A 6,800-nucleotide genomic window follows, 5' to 3' on the forward strand; every position below is an offset into this window, starting at 1 on the left:
AACTAAAAGTCGTAGAGCAATGCGGTTTGTTCCATTGAATTCAGCGGCTCATTTTCTGTATTACACCGCCATTTTTGCAACACCACCTCACTCGACAACTTGGTAAGAAATTTATTTATTAACTTGAAAAATGGTGGATGCGCCGAAATAATAATTTAAAAAATTATAACTCAAAAACTAAAAGTCGTAGAGCAATGCGGTTTGATCCATTGAATTCAGCGGCTCATTTTCTGTATTACACCGCCATTTTTGCAACACCACCTCACTCGACGACTTGGTAAGAAATTTATTTATTAACTTGAAAAATGGTGGATGCGCCGAAATAATAATTTAAAAAATTATAACTCAAAAACTAAAAGTCGTAGAGCAATGCGGTTTGATCCATAGAATTCAGCGGCTCATTTTCTGTATTACACCGCCATTTTTGCAACACCACCTCACTCGACAACTTGGTAAGAAATTTATTTATTAACTTGAAAAATGGTGGATGCGCCGAAATAATAATTTAAAAAATTATAACTCAAAAACTAAAAGTCGTAGAGCAATGCGGTTTGTTCCATTGAATTCAGCGGCTCATTTTCTGTATTACACCGCCATTTTTGCAACACCACCTCACTCGACAACTTGGTAAGAAATTTATTTATTAACTTGAAAAATGGTGGATGCGCCGAAATAATAATTTAAAAAATTATAACTCAAAAACTAAAAGTCGTAGAGCAATGCGGTTTGTTCCATTGAATTCAGCGGCTCATTTTCTGTATTACACCGCCATTTTTGCAACACCACCTCACTCGACAACTTGGTAAGAAATTTATTTATTAACTTGAAAAATGGTGGATGCGCCGAAATAATAATTTAAAAAATTATAACTCAAAAACTAAAAGTCGTAGAGCAATGCGGTTTGTTCCATTGAATTCAGCGGCTCATTTTCTGTATTACACCGCCATTTTTGCAACACCACCTCACTCGACAACTTGGTAAGAAATTTATTTATTAACTTGAAAAATGGTGGATGCGCCGAAATAATAATTTAAAAAATTATAACTCAAAAACTAAAAGTCGTAGAGCAATGCGGTTTGATCCATTGAATTCAGCGGCTCATTTTCTGTATTACACCGCCATTTTTGCAACACCACCTCACTCGACGACTTGGTAAGAAATTTATTTATTAACTTGAAAAATGGTGGATGCGCCGAAATAATAATTTAAAAAATTATAACTCAAAAACTAAAAGTCGTAGAGCAATGCGGTTTGATCCATAGAATTCAGCGGCTCATTTTCTGTATTACACCGCCATTTTTGCAACACCACCTCACTCGACAACTTGGTAAGAAATTTATTTATTAACTTGAAAAATGGTGGATGCGCCGAAATAATAATTTAAAAAATTATAACTCAAAAACTAAAAGTCGTAGAGCAATGCGGTTTGTTCCATTGAATTCAGCGGCTCATTTTCTGTATTACACCGCCATTTTTGCAACACCACCTCACTCGACAACTTGGTAAGAAATTTATTTATTAACTTGAAAAATGGTGGATGCGCCGAAATAATAATTTAAAAAATTATAACTCAAAAACTAAAAGTCGTAGAGCAATGCGGTTTGATCCATTGAATTCAGCGGCTCATTTTCTGTATTACACCGCCATTTTTGCAACACCACCTCACTCGACGACTTGGTAAGAAATTTATTTATTAACTTGAAAAATGGTGGATGCGCCGAAATAATAATTTAAAAAATTATAACTCAAAAACTAAAAGTCGTAGAGCAATGCGGTTTGTTCCATTGAATTCAGCGGCTCATTTTCTGTATTACACCGCCATTTTTGCAACACCACCTCACTCGACGACTTGGTAAGAAATTTATTTATTAACTTGAAAAATGGTGGATGCGCCGAAATAATAATTTAAAAAATTATAACTCAAAAACTAAAAGTCGTAGAGCAATGCGGTTTGTTCCATTGAATTCAGCGGCTCATTTTCTGTATTACACCGCCATTTTTGCAACACCACCTCACTCGACGACTTAGTAGGAAATTTATTTATTAACTTGAAAAATGGTGGATGCGCCGAAATAATAATTTAAAAAATTATAACTCAAAAACTAAAAGTCGTAGAGCAATGCGGTTTGTTCCATTGAATTCAGCGGCTCATTTTCTGTATTACACCGCCATTTTTGCAACACCACCTCACTCGACAACTTGGTAAGAAATTTATTTATTAACTTGAAAAATGGTGGATGCGCCGAAATAATAATTTAAACAATTATAACTCAAAAACTAAAAGTCGTAGAGCAATGCGGTTTGTTCCATTGAATTCAGCGGCTCATTTTCTGTATTACACCGCCATTTTTGCAACACCACCTCACTCGACAACTTGGTAAGAAATTTATTTATTAACTTGAAAAATGGTGGATGCGCCGAAATAATAATTTAAAAAATTATAACTCAAAAACTAAAAGTCGTAGAGCAATGCGGTTTGTTCCATTGAATTCAGCGGCTCATTTTCTGTATTACACCGCCATTTTTGCAACACCACCTCACTCGACGACTTGGTAAGAAATTTATTTATTAACTTGAAAAATGGTGGATGCGCCGAAATAATAATTTAAAAAATTATAACTCAAAAACTAAAAGTCGTAGAGCAATGCGGTTTGTTCCATTGAATTCAGCGGCTCATTTTCTGTATTACACCGCCATTTTTGCAACACCACCTCACTCGACAACTTGGTAAGAAATTTATTTATTAACTTGAAAAATGGTGGATGCGCCGAAATAATAATTTAAAAAATTATAACTCAAAAACTAAAAGTCGTAGAGCAATGCGGTTTGTTCCATTGAATTCAGCGGCTCATTTTCTGTATTACACCGCCATTTTTGCAACACCACCTCACTCGACAACTTGGTAAGAAATTTTATTATTAACTTGAAAAATGGTGGATGCGCCGAAATAATAATTTAAAAAATTATAACTCAAAAACTAAAAGTCGTAGAGCAATGCGGTTTGTTCCATTGAATTCAGCGGCTCATTTTCTGTATTACACCGCCATTTTTGCAACACCACCTCACTCGACGACTTAGTAGGAAATTTATTTATTAACTTGAAAAATGGTGAATGCGCCGAAATAATAATTTAAAAAATTATAACTCAAAAACTAAAAGTCGTAGAGCAATGCGGTTTGTTCCATTGAATTCAGCGGCTCATTTTCTGTATTACACCGCCATTTTTGCAACACCACCTCACTCGACAACTTGGTAAGAAATTTATTTATTAACTTGAAAAATGGTGGATGCGCCGAAATAATAATTTAAAAAATTATAACTCAAAAACTAAAAGTCGTAGAGCAATGCGGTTTGTTCCATTGAATTCAGCGGCTCATTTTCTGTATTACACCGCCATTTTTGCAACACCACCTCACTCGACAACTTGGTAAGAAATTTATTTATTAACTTGAAAAATGGTGGATGCGCCGAAATAATAATTTAAAAAATTATAACTCAAAAACTAAAAGTCGTAGAGCAATGCGGTTTGTTCCATTGAATTCAGCGGCTCATTTTCTGTATTACACCGCCATTTTTGCAACACCACCTCACTCGACAACTTGGTAAGAAATTTATTTATTAACTTGAAAAATGGTGGATGCGCCGAAATAATAATTTAAAAAATTATAACTCAAAAACTAAAAGTCGTAGAGCAATGCGGTTTGTTCCATTGAATTCAGCGGCTCATTTTCTGTATTACACCGCCATTTTTGCAACACCACCTCACTCGACAACTTGGTAAGAAATTTTATTATTAACTTGAAAAATGGTGGATGCGCCGAAATAATAATTTAAAAAATTATAACTCAAAAACTAAAAGTCGTAGAGCAATGCGGTTTGTTCCATTGAATTCAGCGGCTCATTTTCTGTATTACACCGCCATTTTTGCAACACCACCTCACTCGACGACTTAGTAGGAAATTTATTTATTAACTTGAAAAATGGTGGATGCGCCGAAATAATAATTTAAAAAATTATAACTCAAAAACTAAAAGTCGTAGAGCAATGCGGTTTGTTCCATTGAATTCAGCGGCTCATTTTCTGTATTACACCGCCATTTTTGCAACACCACCTCACTCGACAACTTGGTAAGAAATTTATTTATTAACTTGAAAAATGGTGGATGCGCCGAAATAATAATTTAAAAAATTATAACTCAAAAACTAAAAGTCGTAGAGCAATGCGGTTTGTTCCATTGAATTCAGCGGCTCATTTTCTGTATTACACCGCCATTTTTGCAACACCACCTCACTCGACAACTTGGTAAGAAATTTATTTATTAACTTGAAAAATGGTGGATGCGCCGAAATAATAATTTAAAAAATTATAACTCAAAAACTAAAAGTCGTAGAGCAATGCGGTTTGTTCCATTGAATTCAGCGGCTCATTTTCTGTATTACACCGCCATTTTTGCAACACCACCTCACTCGACAACTTGGTAAGAAATTTATTTATTAACTTGAAAAATGGTGGATGCGCCGAAATAATAATTTAAAAAATTATAACTCAAAAACTAAAAGTCGTAGAGCAATGCGGTTTGTTCCATTGAATTCAGCGGCTCATTTTCTGTATTACACCGCCATTTTTGCAACACCACCTCACTCGACAACTTGGTAAGAAATTTATTTATTAACTTGAAAAATGGTGGATGCGCCGAAATAATAATTTAAAAAATTATAACTCAAAAACTAAAAGTCGTAGAGCAATGCGGTTTGTTCCATTGAATTCAGCGGCTCATTTTCTGTATTACACCGCCATTTTTGCAACACCACCTCACTCGACAACTTGGTAAGAAATTTATTTATTAACTTGAAAAATGGTGGATGCGCCGAAATAATAATTTAAAAAATTATAACTCAAAAACTAAAAGTCGTAGAGCAATGCGGTTTGTTCCATTGAATTCAGCGGCTCATTTTCTGTATTACACCGCCATTTTTGCAACACCACCTCACTCGACAACTTGGTAAGAAATTTATTTATTAACTTGAAAAATGGTGGATGCGCCGAAATAATAATTTAAAAAATTATAACTCAAAAACTAAAAGTCGTAGAGCAATGCGGTTTGTTCCATTGAATTCAGCGGCTCATTTTCTGTATTACACCGCCATTTTTGCAACACCACCTCACTCGACAACTTGGTAAGAAATTTATTTATTAACTTGAAAAATGGTGGATGCGCCGAAATAATAATTTAAAAAATTATAACTCAAAAACTAAAAGTCGTAGAGCAATGCGGTTTGATCCATTAAATTCAGCGGCTCATTTTCTGTATTACACCGCCATTTTTGCAACACCACCTCACTCGACAACTTGGTAAGAAATTTATTTATTAACTTGAAAAATGGTGGATGCGCCGAAATAATAATTTAAAAAATTATAACTCAAAAACTAAAAGTCGTAGAGCAATGCGGTTTGTTCCATTGAATTCAGCGGCTCATTTTCTGTATTACACCGCCATTTTTGCAACACCACCTCACTCGACGACTTGGTAAGAAATTTATTTATTAACTTGAAAAATGGTGGATGCGCCGAAATAATAATTTAAAAAATTATAACTCAAAAACTAAAAGTCGTAGAGCAATGCGGTTTGTTCCATTGAATTCAGCGGCTCATTTTCTGTATTACACCGCCATTTTTGCAACACCACCTCACTCGACGACTTGGTAAGAAATTTATTTATTAACTTGAAAAATGGTGGATGCGCCGAAATAATAATTTAAAAAATTATAACTCAAAAACTAAAAGTCGTAGAGCAATGCGGTTTGTTCCATTGAATTCAGCGGCTCATTTTCTGTATTACACCGCCATTTTTGCAACACCACCTCACTCGACAACTTGGTAAGAAATTTATTTATTAACTTGAAAAATGGTGGATGCGCCGAAATAATAATTTAAAAAATTATAACTCAAAAACTAAAAGTCGTAGAGCAATGCGGTTTGTTCCATTGAATTCAGCGGCTCATTTTCTGTATTACACCGCCATTTTTGCAACACCACCTCACTCGACAACTTGGTAAGAAATTTTATTATTAACTTGAAAAATGGTGGATGCGCCGAAATAATAATTTAAAAAATTATAACTCAAAAACTAAAAGTCGTAGAGCAATGCGGTTTGTTCCATTGAATTCAGCGGCTCATTTTCTGTATTACACCGCCATTTTTGCAACACCACCTCACTCGACGACTTAGTAGGAAATTTATTTATTAACTTGAAAAATGGTGAATGCGCCGAAATAATAATTTAAAAAATTATAACTCAAAAACTAAAAGTCGTAGAGCAATGCGGTTTGTTCCATTGAATTCAGCGGCTCATTTTCTGTATTACACCGCCATTTTTGCAACACCACCTCACTCGACAACTTGGTAAGAAATTTATTTATTAACTTGAAAAATGGTGGATGCGCCGAAATAATAATTTAAAAAATTATAACTCAAAAACTAAAAGTCGTAGAGCAATGCGGTTTGTTCCATTGAATTCAGCGGCTCATTTTCTGTATTACACCGCCATTTTTGCAACACCACCTCACTCGACAACTTGGTAAGAAATTTATTTATTAACTTGAAAAATGGTGGATGCGCCGAAATAATAATTTAAAAAATTATAACTCAAAAACTAAAAGTCGTAGAGCAATGCGGTTTGTTCCATTGAATTCAGCGGCTCATTTTCTGTATTACACCGCCATTTTTGCAACACCACCTCACTCGACAACTTGGTAAGAAATTTATTTATTAACTTGAAAAATGGTGGATGCGCCGAAATA

This window comes from Tribolium castaneum, chromosome 1, assembly GCF_031307605.1.
Source record: "Tribolium castaneum strain GA2 chromosome 1, icTriCast1.1, whole genome shotgun sequence".
Classification (NCBI taxonomy): Eukaryota; Metazoa; Arthropoda; class Insecta; order Coleoptera; family Tenebrionidae; genus Tribolium; species Tribolium castaneum.